The sequence below is a fragment of the Lucilia sericata genome, unplaced genomic scaffold, assembly GCF_015586225.1.
Source record: "Lucilia sericata isolate MDLA Ls3-8-SP2 unplaced genomic scaffold, ASM1558622v1 Contig000457F_arrow, whole genome shotgun sequence".
In the NCBI taxonomy this organism is placed as follows: domain Eukaryota; kingdom Metazoa; phylum Arthropoda; class Insecta; order Diptera; family Calliphoridae; genus Lucilia; species Lucilia sericata.
In genome coordinates, this window is record NW_023994472.1 from 113,309 (window position 1) to 132,860 (window position 19,552).

Genomic DNA, 19,552 nt, shown 5'->3' on the forward strand with positions numbered 1-19,552 from the left:
GGTTTTTATTCAAAAGATAGGTAGGTGTGTCTATGTAGTTACAATAATTCCAAAAATTAAAACTTATTAATCCACCCTCGTATGAAATATGTATATCAATATGTAGATACATATATTAAAATTTATATTTTAACAATATCCATGCAACTAAAGTAAGTCCACATGAAAGTAATTAAATAAAAACTGACCTGTCTCCATAGAAGTGCAACTACTCCACAAGTATGCAGATGTCACTTTAGACAAAAACTACATAAAACATCTACACAAAGGTAAGTACTTTTGAAAGTATGTATTATGTTCAATTGTTAAAAAATTTTTAATTTATTTAAAAAAAATTTAAATAATTACGAACATGTACGACAAACATAAAATACTTCAGAAAAATCTTCAAGAGGATTATGACTACTTAAATTGTTTGAACAATACTGTTTCAAGATATTCATCTCGTATTTCAATTTCAAGTGATTGCAATGAAATTTTAGCTGCTAATCAATTGTAGAAGTAATAACAACAAAAACAAAATTTAATAAACAATTGCTGGTAATTTTAGTCTAGTTTTTCTTTTTTGTGTTTGTTTGTCATGTAGTTATAGTTGAATGTGCTATTGTTAACATATTAGTAAACTAGTTATAATGGCATTACAAAGAATTTAGATTAAGATCTTCTATTTCAAAATGTATATACATAATTGTTTGATGTTGCAGCATTAACATGACAAAAAAGAGTGGCTTTTTTGTTGTTGATTGTTTGTCTTTTGCAGAGGAAATCTAGAAGTTTGTATATGAATGAATGGCAAAATAGTTTCAGCCTTCTTTATGGGGATTTGCAATGATTTTCAATTAGTTGGATATATTTATAATTGCACATTAATTCACACAAGCACAGTGGGCAGTAGGGCATTTAATAAAGAAATATTTATTTTTCAATTGAGTATAAATCAAAAAAAAAAAAAAAACTCTTTTGAACACTCAAAAACTATTTTTTTGTCTAAATATTTAAATCAGCTTTCTAGTCTAGTCTATAGTCTAGTCTATAGTCCAGTCTATAGTCTAGTCTATAGTCTAGTCTATAGTCTAGTCTACAGTCTAGTCTATAGTCTAGTCTATAGTCTAGTCTACAGTCTAGTCTATAGTCTAGTCTATAGTCTAGTCTATAGTCTAGTCTATAGACTAGTCTATAGTCAAGTCTATAGTCTAGTCTATAATATAGTCTACAGTGTAGTCTATAGTCTAGTCTATAGGCTACACTATAGTCTAGTCTGTAGTCTAGTCTATAGTCTAGTCTATAGTCTAGTCTAGTCTATTCTATAGTCTGGTCTATAGTCTAGTCCATAGTCTAGTCTATAGTCTAGTCTATAGTCTAGTCTATAGTCTAGTCTATAGTCTAGTCTATAGTCTAGTCTATAGTCTAGTCTATAGTCTAGTCTATAGTCTAGTCTATAGTCTAGTCTATAGTCTAGTCTATAGTCTAGTCTATAGTCTAGTCTATAGTCTAGTCTATAGTCTAGTCTATAGTCTAGTCTATAGTCTAGTCTATAGTCTAATCTATAGTCTAGTCTATAGTCTAGTCTATAGTCTAGTCTATAGTCTAGTCTATAGTCTAGTCTATAGTCTAGTCTATAGTCTAGTCTATAGTCTAGTCTATAGTCTAGTCTATAGTCTAGTCTATAGTCTAGTCTATAGTCTAGTCTATAGTCTAGTCTATAGTCTAGTCTATAGTCTAGTCTATAGTCTAGTCTATAGTCTAGTCTATAGTCTAGTCTATAGTCTAGTCTATAGTCTAGTCTATAGTCTAGTCTATAGTCTAGTCTATAGTCTAGTCTATAGTCTATATAATCTAGTCTACCGTCTAGTCTATAGTCTAGTCTATAGTCTAGTCTATAGTCTAGTCTATAGTCTAGTCTATAGTCTAGTCTATAGTCTAGTCTATAGTCTAGTCTATAGTCTAGTCTATAGTCTAGTCTATAGTCTAGTCTATAGTCTAGTCTAGTCTATAGTCTAGTCTATAGTCTAGTCTATAGTCTAGTCTATAGTCTAGTCTATAGTCTAGTCTATAGTCTAGTCTATAGTCTAGTCTATAGTCTAGTCTATAGTCTAGTCTATAGTCTAGTCTATAGTCTAGACGTTAGTCTAGTCTATAGTGTAGTCTATAGTCTAGTCTATAGTCTAGTCTATAGTCTAGACTTTAGTCTAGTCTATAGTCTAGTCTATAGTATAGTCTACAGTCTAGTCTATAGTCTAGTCTATAGTCTAGTATATAGTCTAGTCTATAGTCTAGTCTTTAGTCTAGTCTATAGTCTAGTCTATAGTTTAGTCTATAGTCTAGTCTATAGTCAAGTCTATAGTCTATTCTATAGTCTAGTCAATAGTCTAGTCTGTAGTCTAGTCTAGTCAAAAGTCTAGTCTAGTCCATATTCTAGTCTATAGTCTAGTCAATAGTCTTTTCTAGGCTATAGACTAAACTATAGTCTAAATATACGGTCTATTTTACATTCTAGTCTATAGCTTAGTCCATTGGGAATTCTATAGTCTAGCATGTAGCCTGATGTATGGTCTACTATATAGCCTGATATATAGTCTATTATATAGCCTAATCTATAGTCTAGTATATATTATAGTATGTAGTCATTAGTTAGGCATTTCTATAGTCAATATATACTCTAGTTCCGAAAGTTTAAAATTCAATGATTTCGATAAACATTGAGAAAGATCTAAATATTTTGGATTAACAACGAAACCTTTGAATTTCGTTTAAAGAGAGTTCGATCTCTCAAGGAGTATATCAATCTTAACAAATCTGCTATTTCTTTGATCTCATATCATGGTTAATTTACCTTGTAAAAAGAGAGAGAAAAAAAAGACTTAAATAATATTTTGCATTTCCTCCTCTAGTCATAAGTCGGCAAAAAACGTTTGAAGTTGTGTCATGTTGTCGCTAATGTAGTTGTAGTTGTTGATGTTGTCGTTTGTTGTTGTAGCTGTTGTCTTTTGCTTAGATTGCAGTTGCCATGTCTTCACATCCATTTAACTTTAACTTAATAATCTATTGATGACAATATTTTTCATTTGCTTTTAATTTTTTTTTTGCTCTTCTGCTTTTGATCTATAACTTTTATCTTGTTTAAAACAAAAAAACATTATTTGACTTATAAGCAAGGGGACTCCACTCTAGTGTCTAATGTTTGTATATTAGTTGATTATATTTTTTGTTATTTGGTTTTGGTTTCTTTAATGGATGTTTGTTTTTGAAAATGGTATGAGAGAAGTTTGTTGGTTGGTTTGATTTTACTTTAGTTGCGATGAATGTGTTCGACTATTTCATTTCAGTTTTGGATTTTTTTTTGCATTTTTTCTTTTTTCATTATTATTTGCAAATGTTTAGTTTATATTATTTGCCATTAACTAGTTTTCTGGTCGGCTGAGTTCAAAACAGCCGTAGAGTGGAAGCACTATTAAAATGGCAACAAACACACAGAAAGATATAAAGAAATAAATAAAAACAACAACAACAGCAACAATAACTTCATGTTCTATACATTTATTAATCTGTGTACTTGGGTTGTTTGAAGTACTATTTTTATTTATTTGATTTTATTTGTTTCGGAGTACCCTATATCGAGGAATGGAAGTTTGATAAAACGGTACTCTGGTGATTTTTAAAGCTTCCTGCAAGAAGCCAGTATCATGCCATCTGTCTACTTGCCCGAGTTAAATGTAACATACCCTTAAATGTCTAGTCCAGTCTATAGCCCAGTCTATAGTCTAGTCTATAGTCTAGTCTATAGTCTAGTCTATAGTCTAGTCTATAGTCTAGTCTATAGTCTAGTCTATAGTCTAGTCTATTCTATAGTCTAGTCTATAGTCTAGTCTATAGTGTAGTCTATAGTCTAGTCTATAGTCTAGTCTATAGTCTAGTCTATAGTCTAGTCTATAGTCTAGTCTATAGTCTAGTCTATAGTCTAGTCTATAGTCTAGTCTATAGTCTAGTCTATAGTCTAGTCTATAGTCTAGTCTATAGTCTAGTCTATAGTCTAGTCTATAGTCTAGTCTTTAGTCTAGTCTTTAGTCTAGTCTATAGTCTAGTCTATAGTCTAGTCTATAGTCTAGTCTATAGTCTAGTCTATAGTCTAGTCTATAGTCTAGTCTATAGTCTAGTCTATAGTCTAGTCTATAGTCAAGTCTATAGTCTAGTCTATAGTCTAGTCTATAGTCTAGTCTATAGTCTAGTCTATAGTCTAGTCTATAGTCTATAGTCTAGTCTATAGTCTAGTCTATAGTCTAGTCTATAGTCTAGTCTTTAGTCTATATTCTAGTATATAGTCTAGTCTATAGTCTATAGTCTAGTCTATAGTCTAATCTATAGTCTAATCTATAGTCTAGTCTATAGTCTAGTCTATAGTCTAGTCTATAGTCCAGTCTATAGTCTAGTCTATAGTCTAGTCTATAGTCTAGTCTATAGTCTAGTCTATAGTCTAGTCTACAGTCTAGTCTATAGTCTAGTCTATAGTCTAGTCTATAGTCTAGTCTATAGTCTAGTCTATAGTCTAGTCTATAGTCTAGTCTATAGTCTAGTCTTTAGTCTAGTCTATAGTCTAGTCTATAGTCTAGTCTATAGTCTAGTCTATAGTCTAGTCTATAGTGTAGTCTTTAGACTAGTCTTTAGTCTAGTCTATAGTCTAGTCTATAGTCTAGTCTATAGTCTAGTCTATAGTCTAGTCTATAGTCTAGTCTATAGTCTAGTCTATAGTCTAGTCTATAGTCTAGTCTATAGTCTAGTCTATAGTCCAGTCTATAGTCTAGTCTATAGTCTAGTCTATAGTCTAGTCTATAGTCTAGTCTTTAGTCTAGTCTATAGTCTAGTCTATAGTCTAGTCTAAAGTCTAGTCTTTAGTCTAGTCTTTAGTCTAGTCTTTAGTCTAGTCTTTAGTCTAGTCTATAGTCTAGTCTATAGTCTAGTCTAAAGTCTTGTCTATAGACTGATTCCGATAGAGGTTAATCTGACAGAAATTAAGAGGAAGGAATACTCGCGTTCAGATACTGGTTACAGTTTTAGAATCGCCTTTATTAAAGTTTTCAGTAGGGCACAACAAAAGTCAGCTATCGCCTAAAACGATGATCTCTGTGACTTTTAAATATTAAAGTATTATAAAGCACATTTGAGTACTTTATTTAATTTTTTTAGTTTATGTTTTGCCGACATGGTCTGTCTGTTTAATTTCACATTGTATTTTCAGTCGATTTTATGAAATGTCGCTGTATGACTATTTATTTTTTTCTTTTTCATTATTTTTTTGCCTAGAATATTTTCAATACTAAAAAATATAGAAGTTTTATAAGTAATGTTAAAGCTATGGTAATTGTTGTTGCTATTGTACTCTTTTCATTGTTAATAAATAAATGAGCTTGTCAATATTTAGTTATTTAACATTGAAATGTTGAATTTTTTATGTTCGCATAAGAATTATAGGGACCACCTGCGAAAAAATGTTTAGAATGAAAAATAATTTTGAAAAATTTTAAAAGGAAATTATATAGATCAAAGCATTTTAAAGACAATCCAAAAGTTATTTAAATCTAGCATTTAAAGATATTAAAAGTTTAAACCCCAAAAAAATCTACAAAAAATTACCGTGTAATAATGAATAACAGGAAATTTTTATGGTAAGAAATTATAAGCAACAACAATAACAAGAAGCAAAACGAATAATAAAACTCTAAATGTAATAAAATCACAACTCATCTTTTTTGACCATTGTTGTCGTTTCCTTTTCCAACATAATTTTTGTTTTTTTTGTTCCTACAACGTACTATAGCACAACCATGCCACACCATACTACACCACACATTGCCACAATGCAACAATACCGATGATGACGATAATAATAATAATGATGATGATGGTCAAATTTGATTAGCTTCGCCTTTGACGCTATCATTCATGCTGTCAGCTAAAGGCTGCAATTTCAAAATTCGCTGCACATATAAAAGACAAAGAAGGAGAAGTAGAAAAAAAAAAAAAAACAAAAGCAACAACCATGCCGACATGGAGTGCCACACGTACCGACAATACTTGAACAATACCCTCCACTGCACATTTATACATTTGTACATAATTTTTTCGTAATCGTCATAGTCATCGTCATGTTTACGGAGTTTTTTTTTGGTTCAGATATTCCTAGTGGTGCCGTATGAAATGTGGATTGAAATCCCTGTAATAACATCTACTTTGATTACGATTCTAAAGAAGAATTTTCTATAAAAAATTTATAAACAGAAGATTTTTCTATAAAATTTCTATTGGTCGTCAGAAAATGTAAATACGAATCGATAAAAGAATTTTTTATGGAAAATTTATCGATGGAGAAATTTTTTCTAAAAAATAAATGGAAACAAGAATTTTCTGTAGAAAATTGATCGATAGGAAAGTTTTCTATAGGAAATTGATCAACAGAAGAATTTTTCTACAGAAAATTTATTAACAGAAGAATTTTCTACACAAAATTTTTCTATAAAAAAACTAATCGACAGAAGAATTTTCTACAAAAAACTGATCGACAGAAGAATTTTCTACAGAAAACTGATCGACAGAAGAGTTTTCTAAAGAAAATTGATCGACAGTAGAATTTACTATCGATAGAAGAATCGACAGAAGAATTTTCTACAGATGACTGATCCACAGAAGAATTTTCTAAAGAAAATTGATCGACAGAAGAATTATCTATAGAAAATTTATCTCCAGACGAATTTTTTTCTAAAAGATTGATAGAACGATTAAAAAAATGATCGATAGAAGAATCGACAGAAGAATTTTCTAAAGAAAAGTGATCGGCAGTAGAATTTGCTAAAGAAAATGATCGAAAGAAGAATCGACAGAAGAATTTTCTACAGAAAACTGATCGACAGAAGAATTTTTTAAAGAAAATTGATCGACAGAAAAACTATCTATAGAAAATTTATCGCCAGACGAATTTTTTTCTAAAAGATTGATAGAACGATTGATTTTCTGTAAAAAAATGATCGATAGAAGAATTTTTTAAAGAAAATTGATCGACAGTAGGGTTTACTAAAGAAAATGATTGATAGAAGAATCGACAGAAGAATTTTCTTAAGAAAAGTGATCGACAGTAGAATTTGCTAGAGAAAATGATCGAAAAAAGAACCGACAGAAGAATTTTCTACAGAAAACTGATCGACAGAAAAATTTTTTTTAAAGAAAATTGATCGACAGTAGATTTTACTAAAGCAAATGATCAAAAAAAGAATCGACAGAAGAATTTTCTACAGAAAACTGATCGACAGAAGAATTTTTTTAAGAAAATTGATCGACAGTAGAGTTTACTAAAGAAAATGATCGAAAAAAGAATCGACAAGAAGAAAAAATTTATAGAAAGAGGAATTTTCTGTACAAAAATGATCGACAGAAGAATTAACTAAATTTTATCGATAGATGAATTTTCTTTAAAAAAGTTATTGAACGAAGAATTTTCTATAAAAACTTATAGAAAATATTTTCTAAATAAAGTTGATCAACAGAAAATTTTTCTCTAAAAAATTTATGGAAAGAGGAATTTTTCGTAGAAAATTGATCGATCAATTTTCTATAGAAAATTTGTCGACAACGAATTGTCCATAGAAACTTGATCAACAGAAGAATTTTCTATAGAAAATTGATCAACAGACTTTCGACTTTCTATAGAAATTTATCGACAGCAGAATTGATATAGAATTTTGATCGACAGAATTTTTTTTAAATTATCGACAAACAAATTTTTTATAAAAAATCTCTGAAGAAAATTATCTCTCTGTAAAAAATGCATCAAGAGAAGAATTTGCTATAATAGATTAATCGAAAAAAAATTATAAAAAAAGTATATTTTCTATAGAAAATTTGTTGACAACGAATTGTCGATAGAAACATGATCAGGAGAAGAATTTTTTATAGAAAATTTAAAACGAAAGAATTTTTATAAAAAATTAATCGATAGAAGAATTTTTTAATGGATCGAAAATTGATCGACAGAAAAATGTTTTCTTAAAAAATCATAGAAAAAACGTTCTAAGTTTATGAAAATCCCAATTTAATTAAATTTGATCTGGCAGCCATTTAAAAATTTCTCCTCTGTATATCTGGACTTTTGCGGTACACTAACGCCTTAATGTGTGTGTAAGCAATGATAGAGATCTTCTGATAGTCAAGAAAAAAATAAAAACACCAACTCCAACAACATATTTACAACAAAAGGAACTCCTCTCTCTCTTTCTGTTTCTGGCACTTCCTCTGTGTACATTAAATGATTTGTATGATCGTATCGATGGTCAAAGCAGAAAAATATACCAGCAGACCCAATGAAATAAAGAAACTAAATAAAACTATAGCTTAAAGCGTTTCATTATTGTTCATTTTCACAAAATGTTCTTTCTCCTAAAAAAAATTTAAAAAAAAATCGACATAGAAGGTGTTTAAATAAAAATATCGTCATCATTTAATCTTTCGGAAGCAGTGGTGTAGAGAAGCAAAGAGGATTTAGTGAGTTCGGGAGAGGGGCAATTTTTTCCCTTTTTTTGATAAAGATTGTACTTTATATTAAGATCATTTTAATGATATAAAGTTTCAAGTGTGAGAAACAATGTTTAAAATATTGTTTTTTTCAATGTAAAGGAATTTCAAAAATCAAAAGAACTTTGCCGACTTTGATAACTGTCATATGAGAAATATGTATAATTTTTATTTTATTTACCTTCCAATTTATATTAACTCCACCCTAATTTTTTAATAAAGAAATCAATTTATTTTCCCTTTTATAACTGCACCCCTGTTTGTAGCAATAAAATATATTTATATATAAAAAAACGGAAATCACCAAATGGACTTCAAACATAAAAGACCGCCATTATTTAAAAGAAAAACTCTTAGGAATCACACTAAGACAAAAGACATTTCTTGACAACGGTTTATTTTGCTATTGCATTTTTTTTTTTTTTTTTGGCAAACGGGGTTGATCAAACAACGCCATCTATCAACAATCTATGAAATCAATATTCTCTACTTGAAAATTACTGTCTTAAATTTCCCTTATGTCATGACTGACCGCCAACATACATTCTGAATTTTTAAGTGTATGTTGGGTTTGTTTTTTTGGCATGATTTCTTTCCACTTTTTTCAAAGTACTCATTACACCATTTCCATAAGTCCATGAGAAACATCATTTTTTAAAGAATACGAATTTTGGATTTTTTGGAGAAGAGAACTCGATTTTTTTAAACTGGGTTTTTATTGTAAAATTGTCAATCAATTTTCTATACGAAAAATTCTTCTATCGATTAATTTTCTACAGAAAATTATTCTATCAATTTGCTGCAGAAAACTCATTTTTCAATAAAATTTTTTAGCGAAAATTCTTCTGTTTATCCATTTTTTATCAACAATAGTAGCGATAATAGTTTTTCCCGATTCAAATCACCAGGGCCATATGGTATTTTGCCAATGATGTTTCATAGAATATATACGCTCAGCCTCTCTCTCAACTATGTCCCGAGAATGCGAAGGACTTTCGTCCAATTAGTCTTTCATCTTTCATCAGCTCAAAACGCTGGAAAGACTCATTGATACGCATATTAGGCAACGGCTAGAAAGCTCATCGCGGCTTTCAACTAGTCAACATGCCTACCTTAAAGGACGATCTACAGAGACAGCTGCTCTACATGAGGTTGGCAGAGTTATAGAAAGATCCCTCGAAATTAAACAATATACAATGGGAGCCTACTTAGACATAGAAGGTGAATCCAATAATGTAAATACTTCTGCAATTCAACAAGATCTTGCTTATCTAGATGTTGAAGAGTATATCAGCAACTGGCTAGTAACTATGTAGAAATCCATGTTAGGTAATTGGGCCACATACAGCGACCTAGAAGTTAACCCTAACAAGACGAAACTAGTACTGTTCACAATGCCAAATATCTATTTATATTTATAGACTCCAAGCTATCATGGCAACTCAACATCCAACACAGGTCAACAAGGCAACGGTTGCATACATACCTGTCGTAAGATGTTTGGAATGAAATGGTCAATAAGGCAACGGTTGCCTATATACCTGTCGTAAGATGTTTGGAATGAAATGGGGACTTAGTCCGAAGTTGGGACTCCCAAATAGTTAAATGGATGTACACAGCTACAGTACGTCCTATTCTTATTTATGGATCTCTCGTATGGTGGACTTCAACTATTGGGGTAACAGGTGCTTTAAGAACTAGCCCTTCAGAAGCTCTGAACACTACATTGCACATCCTACCTATAGATCTGCATATTATGGCCATATCTGCTTGCAGCGCAGCGAGGCTTAACTCATCCAGAAGGAACATATGGACACGATAAGATTTTAAGACATTTACCTCCAATATTACCCCACACACGGATTCTAAAATGAACTGTGGTGTTGGCTCTGGTGTCTTCTGTCAAGAACTTGGGATAAGTATATCTCACCGTCTTCCCAACAACTGTAGTGTCTTTCAGGCTGAAATATTCGCGATAATGTCAGCTTGTAGGGTATTACATGACATCAATATTCGAGGCAACATAGGAAATTTTGTCGATAGTCAAGCGGCACTATTCTCATTAGATTCTTATACTACCACTTCCCTATTAGTTAGACAATGCAAGATAGATCTCTCAAGGTTGGATCGGCTGTCTGACGATACCATTGTTTGTGTCCCTGCGCATAGGGACTATTATGGAAATGAACAGGCAGATTAGCTTGCCAGAACGGGATCTGCTATTGATATCTCCAACGCCGTTTCAGTAGCAACCCCGTTAGGTGTTATCAAGAGTAGTATCCTCAGATTCTATCTGCAAAAGGCTGAAAATAGGTGGAATAATCTAGACACATGTAAAGGGGCCAAGACATTGTGACCCTCCTTTAATGAGAAACGTACAAGACTCCTTATAAACCGAAGTAGATGGGATATATCGAGATTGATAGCAGTAATAACAGGACACTGGGTACTAGGCAGGCATGCAAGTCAGCTTGGGCTACCCTTCAATGAACACTGTCACAGCTGCAAAGACAGGGAAAAGGAAGAAACAGTCTTTCATTTTCTCTGCAATTCCTCTGATTATCCGTTAAAAGAAACCGTTTTCCTGGTAATTACTTCATATCTAACCTTGGTGAGACATTTGGATCTAAGCTTAATGATATCTTGAGATTTCTCACTACCACAGGCAATATACTATGAGAGCCTACTTAGACATAGAAGGTGCCTCCAATAACGTAAGTACTTCTGCAATTCAACAAGCTCTTGCTTATCTAGATGTTGAAGAGTATATCAGCAACTGGCTAGTAACTATGTTGAAATCCATGTTAGTGATGTCATGTCTAATGTTTTGGAGCTACTCGGTAATTGGGCCACAGACAGCGACCTAGGAGTTAACCCTAACAAGACGAAACTGGTACTATTGAAAATGCCAAATATCTATTTATATTTATAGGCTCCAAGATGTCAACGGGTTGCGTACATACCTGTCGTAAGATGTTTGGTATGAAATGGTCAATAAGGCAACGGTTGCCTATATACCTGTCGTAAGATGTTTGAAAAGAAATGGGGACTTACTCCCAAGTTGGGACTCCCAACATAGTTAAATGGATGTACACAGCTAAAGTACGTTCTATTCTTATTTATGGATCTCTCGTATGGTGGACTTTATTGGGGTAACAGGTGCTTTAAGAACTAGCCCTTCAGAAGCTCTGAACACTATATTGCACATCCTACCTATAGATCTGCATATTATGGCCATATCTGCTTGCAGCGCAGCGAGGCTTAACAAACCGTTTTCTTGACAGTTACTTCATATCTAACCTTGGTGAGATATCTGGATCTAAGCTCAATGATATCCTGATATTTCTCACTGCCACAGGCTGCATCTAATACTATGCAATACTACATCTGACGAGTGGAGTGGTCAGGTTAAAACAGATTCTCTTCGACTCTACTTGACTGTTCGCGCTCAGTGAACTACAACGTTAACCATCCATTTTTATATAAAGTTCTTCTATATAAAAATAAAAATTCTCTTAAGAAAATGATTATTCAGAATATTCTTTATCAATTCTATAAATTTTCTATAGGACATTTTTCTATCGATCAATTTTCTAGAGGAAATTCTTCTGTCGATAAATTTTTTATAAAATATTATTTTGACGATAGTTATAGACAGTTCTTCTGTTAAACAATTTTCTTTCGAAATTTCTAATTTTAAATTAAAAAAAAGTGAAATGGTGTAAGATAGCACACACATGTTATTTTTTTTTTTTTTGCAAATCAACGGTTCAGCGATCAAATTTCCCAACGGTATGTACGACGATCACAGTGAGTTAAAGTCAGATTTAACAGATATAACAGAACTTTTTTTCATCGTACTTTTTTTTAATGTGTTTATTTCATATGATCGTTTTTTGTTCGTTGGTTGGTTCATATGTACGAGTGTTTGTTGATTTTGTACCTTAAATTTTTTTTTCAGAGTTTTAAATGCGGCGGTTTTTTCACTTTGAAAATCATACATTCATCCACCATCCAAGCAACCAACCGTCCATCCATCCATCTACCAGACGTCAGCCGTTGTTTGTTAAAGGAATTTTATAGTCTCTAGAGTTTTTAAAATGTTTGTTCATGGTTTAAGGCAATTGCATGTATACTTTTTTGATTTGTTGTTCAGAGTGCAAACTCTACTACTCGGTACCAAAAAAAAAAAAAAATACCACAACTACTCCGAAGCAATTCAACATCACACTATAAAGTACTGCTCGTTGATTTGTGTGTAAGTACTCATATGTATGTATGAACATGTGTTGACTGCTGGATTGGAATGATATGGATGGATGATTGCTTGGTTTGTTCCATGGATATGTCAAGGTATACAATTTGTTTATAAAAAAAAAACAACACTCGTCGTTCTACACTCGCCACAGCAAAATGAGCATTTTGTTTAGATTATATATTATTTTGTCTTTAATAATTACTATAATGTGTAATTAGTTAAAAGGCTATAGTTAAATTGTTGTTACTATCATGGTATGTGGTATTTTATTTATTTTATGTTGCTTTAGTAAAGGAACTATCAAAAAATTTTACGAAAAAACTTAATGATCACAATTTAAATATTTGTATTTACTTAAATAGTTTTTAGTTGTAGCTTAGGGAATAAAATAAAAATTTAATAATTTGGAATTTGGGGATCTGAGATAAAAGAAACTGTTTCAATATCAATATGAGTGAGGTTAGTACATAAATAGTTTAAAGATAGATCTATAGAATACTTTTTAAAATTACTAAAGCATCCAGGGATAGTAGCACTAATCACTTCACAAAAAATATGGAAAATGCTACTGTATGTAGATTATCCACTAATAGTGCTACGTCGTCTCTCTAAAAAGTAACCAGATATAACCCTTCTTGAAATCAATAGATAGGAGATCAGTTTTTCTATCACTGTCGCAGTACTTGAACGTTCAAACGGGAGTATATAAGAGATCAATTGTAATTTATAAAGAACTTAAAGTATTAGTCCGAAGAATCGGGAATAGAATTTTAACATGCTAATGAAAGCAGGTCACGTCCTGTTATGTGTGAAACCTCATTGCAATGTCATTTAGGAAGAAGTTATGATAGTTATCGCGCGATAATGAGTTCTCTTAAAAAGTGTGATAAAAAGCCAAAATCGGGAGCCGTATAAAATGAACTCCAACCAGGAATAAAACTTTTTAATGCACAAAGGTTTCGTGATCTTGCAAATTGTCTGAATGTCTGAACATTTTAGGAAGTAAATAAGATTTTCAGAAAGCAGGACCAGCAGGACTAACTAACTAACTAACTAACTAACTAACTATGAAAACAAGAGTAGAAATCTCCTCAAAATGAGCAATCCGGAGGTAAGTATGATTGTCTGAGGTAAGTATGATTGTAAGTCTGAGGTAAGTATGATTGTACGTATTCCGAATGGACAAACAGGACTACGGACACAGTTATACTAAATTGGACGTGCGGATTCAGATGAGGACAGTGAAAATCACTTTTTTTGCTTGTTATTCCGGATATTACTAACTAACTAACGAACTAACTAACTAACTAACTAACTAACTAACTAACTAACTAACTAACTAACTAACTAACTAACTAACTAACTAACTAACTAACTAAGAACTAACTAACTAACTAACTAACTAACTAACTAACTAACGAACTAACTAACTAACTAACGAAACTAACTAACTAACGAACTAACTAACTAACTAACTAACTAACTAACTAACTAACTAACTAACTACTAACTAACTAACTAACTAACTAACTAACTAACTAACTAAACTAACTAACTAACTAACTAACTAACTAACTAACTAACTAACTAACTAACTAACTAACTAACTAACTAACTAACTAACTAACTAACTAACTAACTAACTAACTACTAACTAACTAACTAACTAACTAACTAACTAACTAACTAACTAACTAACTAACTAACTATGAAAACAAGAGTAGAAATCTCCTCAAAATGAGCAATCCTGAGGTAAGTATGATTGTCTGAGGTAAGTATGATTGTACGTATTCCGAGTGGACACACAGGACAACGGACACAGTTATACAAAATTGGACGTGCGGATTCAGACGAGGACAGTGAAAATCACTTTTTTGCTTGTTATTCCGGATATTACTAACTAACTAACTAACTTAAATAGCTAACACGAGACGAGATATCTTAGTATTCGGGTATCTATATCGAATAACACAATAGACTGAAGCTCCTTAGATCGAATTGGGGTATAAAGAAGCAGTAATATTCTCTTGTTCAAGGTTGACACGAAAGCGATCAAGTTTCTTTCCAGAACTACATCATCAATTCGTGAAGTGGAAGTACTTTCTAAACATTTGTAAAACTCCAAAATCTATTCGAAATTAAAAAATAACTCTGAAACTAATAATACTCCTTGCTATTACAAAAAAAAACTCAATTTAAATTATATTTCACACATCATCATATTTTTTTATAATTCCCATGATGAATTGTAAAAAATCTATTTTAAAGCATAACAAATATAATAAAAAAGAAAATCTTTTAATAAATTAAAAATAAAATTTTGAATAACATTTTAATTTCCTGCTGTTTTTAAACATAATTAAAGCATTATTTTTTCTATAACCAAAACAACATTTAATTAATGATTTTAAAATCACCATTGTGCTGGTTGTAGAAAAAATTTAATTACCTAAAGACACAATAAAAAAAAAGAAAAAAAATTTCAATTAATGAACAATTTACTTAATATCAAAAGGAGATTCATTACATTTTTATAGCTAATTTTCATAATAGTTTATAAAGCGTGTAAGTCATCATCATCAAGCTGCATCCAAGATACACTGGTACTTACTTACATGAGAATATAAAGAAGCAAATAAAAACTAAAGAAAAAGTACACAAAAACACACTTAAATACAAATGAAAACAAAACGTTCGAAATAGGACCTTAAAAGAAACTAAAGCAACAAATACATCACATCCCCTCATCCACCTTTATGTTGGCAAAAAGTTGGCCAACAACAAAAAACAACAACTAAACACATAAGATTACAAATGTGAAGCAAAAAAAAAAAAACATTTAAAACGTAGCGCCAATGATGTTTCACATCGATGATGTTAAAGATGATCTCAAGCGTTGAGGAAAAAACAAATCGAAATAAAAACGAACAGGAAAAAAATATAAGGTGCCTCCTCATCACATCATATACATAGTGGCAGAGAAGCAACCATAACATTCAAAGAAGGCAACCAAGACGTTCGTTTAAACGACAGCCCTTCCTTACTACTGTTGTTTTGGTTGCATTGAATTGCTGCATTTGCCGCATTTCAACATTTGCTTGATCCAATGCATGCAATACGAAAATTAAACGAATGTAGGAAAAAAATTACAGAAGAAAAAAAACTCCATAACAGCCACAAGGGACCCTCAAACTAAAAAAGAAAAAATAGCACAAACAACTTTGAAAAAAGTATTCAGTCATCATCGATTGGTTATAGAACAGATGTTTAAAGGAATTTACAAATTTGATAAATGTCATAATTTCCACGCAATATAATTAAAAAAAATCCAGGCTCACGTTTAAGAGAAATACCTACGGCGAACTCTGATAACGTTAAAATAGCAATAACTGAGATGTTGAGTTCCACAGATTCTCTGATGAAGTTCGATTCTCTCTTTCTGATTCTCCAATAACTAATATATTTTCGAGAGTGAAGAATCTGACAATTGAATCTTGAAATGTCGAATATAAGATTAGATTACCAACTACTGATATGAGTTCCAAAACTGAAACAGTTACAAGGCGAAAACTGAAACAGTTATAAGGCGAAAACTGAAACAGTTACAAGGCGAAAACAGGGTCGAAAAGAATTTTTCTTTGAATAACCTTGCCTTTCTGCTTTTAAGAATTTGAGAATTGCATCTTCCAACGGTGAGCCTTGATCTTCCAACAACAACTGTAAAACGGACTATTTCACGGTGGTACTTTCACACCCACAGACTGAGCTTGAGGCGAGTCATCTTGCAAAGCACACGCAGGTGGAAATTTTTATACATGTTCCACCGATCCATGTACGAGCACTTTGCTCAAGTTCTTATGCTATATAATCTCTTGACCATTGCTGCCCCGCAGCGTAATTTCCCAGATGCAAAAACTTCACTTCTGTTTAAAATCCCGCAGATGAGATGGTCTCTGTTGATTCGGCAACAGCACCTAGAAACGTAAATACGAAGCCATTAAATAAGCCTTGCTCTTACTCACAGAGAACACTCTCTGGTAAATCTGATTTCAATAAGTCACCTTACATCAATCACTTATCAACCCAACATACTTTAAATTTATCCGACACATTCATTCAGAATCCGACACACTCTCTGTAGGTACACAGATGAATGAGGCCCGCATTCCACCCGTTCCGTATTATATACACTTGACACCAATTCACTTCCAACGCTTACAACATCGAACTTGCATTACAGACTTCAGTGTGTTTCAGTCTTTTAACCAACATTTTCTTCCCGCGCATATGGGTTTGAAACCTGCACTCAGAAGGAACCACTCCAATAACAGGACAAAACAAAGTCCGAAACTGCCCTGTGGGCAACCAGTTCCCGTGGTACCAGATTAAATGACTCTCTGGTACAGAGAGCAACCCTTTTCCCCGGATTGCAATTACACCAAGATGGGGGGAAGTTCATCAAGGTAACATGAGGCGGGGATTTTAAGCTTTAAGCTTTCTATCATCGGTGTGATTTGTTCGAAATAATCTCTTAACCCTTAGTCTAGCTCCGATAAATCCCTGATGAGTTAACGCCAGACGCAATATCAAAACATTGGTGAAAACGTTTTAACAAAAGTTATTTTACCAAGGTAGAGGAAGAATCGTTACAAAAACTTCTGTAACACAAATGAGAAATTATCATGATCTAAAAGATCTGGTACTCCCGTCGAAAAAGGAATCACAAACTCGTCCTTATTGTGGAAAGTTATTCTTACTTAAATATTGAAATGTACATATGCAGTAATGATGCTTCAAACAAGTCTGATAATCGAAATTAAAAGCTTCTACTTGAAATTATCCTAATTTGATCAACTTTAAGTTATTATCCCTTCAAATCCCTGATCCATCAAAGCACCATAGAGAACATTCAAACAACATATGTTTGCATGAATATTATTGCATTTTTCCTTCTTTCTCAATCCTCAGTTTTCTTCGTCGTAGTCGTGTTTTTTTTTTCTTTCTTTCCATAATACATTTTGTCTTCCTTGGCTAATTCATACCGTAACGAATACGGAACCAACATTGGAAATTTTAATACACTACTCTCCTCAACGATGTCAGCACCAACAAGTACTATATACCCGGCATCAATACCAAACCCAATTCGACGACAAGAACAAAAAACAGTAAAATAATAAAATTATTCGAACGACCGGCTTTTATGGAGTATCGTATCGTAGCAAGTAGTATCCCCAATATCCACATTCTGTACTGCCTGACTGACAACGAAACAGCAACAACAACAACAACTACACAAACAACTTCACTTCACAGAACTTATGCCGGCAATTATGATGAGAGTGCGCATTCATAATCAAATGGTGTATGAATGTTGAGGGGACATACTCGTCGTAAAGTGAAATGAATAAGAAAAAAATATATAAAACAAAAACAACAACAACAACAGGAACCGCAACTGCAATATTATTCTACAATTTTAGCACTTTAGTCATATCAGATAGTAGTGCATGGAGATATGAATGTATGTTGGAGGGCAAAGTATTCTGAGTTTGGAGGAAACTACAAGTCAGAAACGAGTATGTGAAATTGGTATGATAATGATCATACAAATAAAACTGGGTGAAGTTTGGGAGTGTTATTGGTTTACTTAAGACGACTTGGGTATAACTTATATTTTTTAAGGATTTTTAATAAAATGGCTATACTATAAGAAGTCTTGACCATAGTTTCGACCACAGATTCTGTATGTAGTTTCGAATATTGCTTTACTACAGTTTCATATAAAGTTTGTCGAGTATTTCTTGATTATAGTGCCGACTATAGTCTCTTATATAGTGACGATTATAGTCTAGACTATAGTACCAACGTTAGTGCCGACAATAGTTTCAACTTTAGAGCCGAGTATAATACCGACTATAGTTTCGGTTAGAGTGTAGACTATGGTCGTGACTATAGCGTAGGCTATAGTTTTGACTATAGCGTAGGCTATAGTTTTGACTATAGCGTAGGCTATAGTTTTGACTACAGCGTAGGCTATAGTTATGACTTAAGGCTTGATTATAGTATCGACTAAAGTCAAGACTATATTATCGGCTATTGTTTTGAATAAAGTGACAATTATTGTCTTAACTAGTATCGTCTAAATTGAACTATAGGATCAACTAAAGTTTTGACTGCAATATCCACTTTCCAAGAGGTACTAAAAATGCCTCTAGTCTTGTCAGGACTAAAAACTGGAGTCATTAGACTCTTTGGTGTTATTCTTCGGAGCCTTTTGACTTGGGGTTTGACCAAACAACCATACAATTAAGTTTTACTAGAGTCAGAGAACCGAAGTATTCGACACTTACCGGATACCGAAGTCACTTCGATCTTCAAGTAGTGACTGTGGTTGGTTAAAAGTCTGATATACAAAGAAAGTATTATCTCGGGTTAAGTTCAGTGCTGCTGCTGTGCAACAGGATATATCAGATGAATTAAGAGTTTGTGGAGTTCATCGCCACCCTGCACACCCAAATGTATTTGATGGATAATAGTTTTGTATGATGATTGTTTATTTGGTGATGGATGTACGGTATTCCCATTCAAGGGTTTTCGGTAAATTTTCCTTATTTGTGAAGTTATGTTTAGGGTTTACTTCGCTCATATCAATCTTGTATCCCTTTTGATTAGGAGCGAAGTCTCTGCTTATTGGTGGAGATCGTACTTTGGTTTACCAAATAGGCCATTCCATTC

General features: G+C 32.4%; 1 long non-coding RNA gene across 1 annotated transcript in view; it reads right to left on the reverse strand.

The window, feature by feature from the left end:
* The window catches only part of LOC119605113, a 176,609-nt gene that overhangs the window by 28,879 nt on the left and 128,178 nt on the right, over positions 1 to 19,552 (reverse strand). The window lies entirely within an intron of this gene.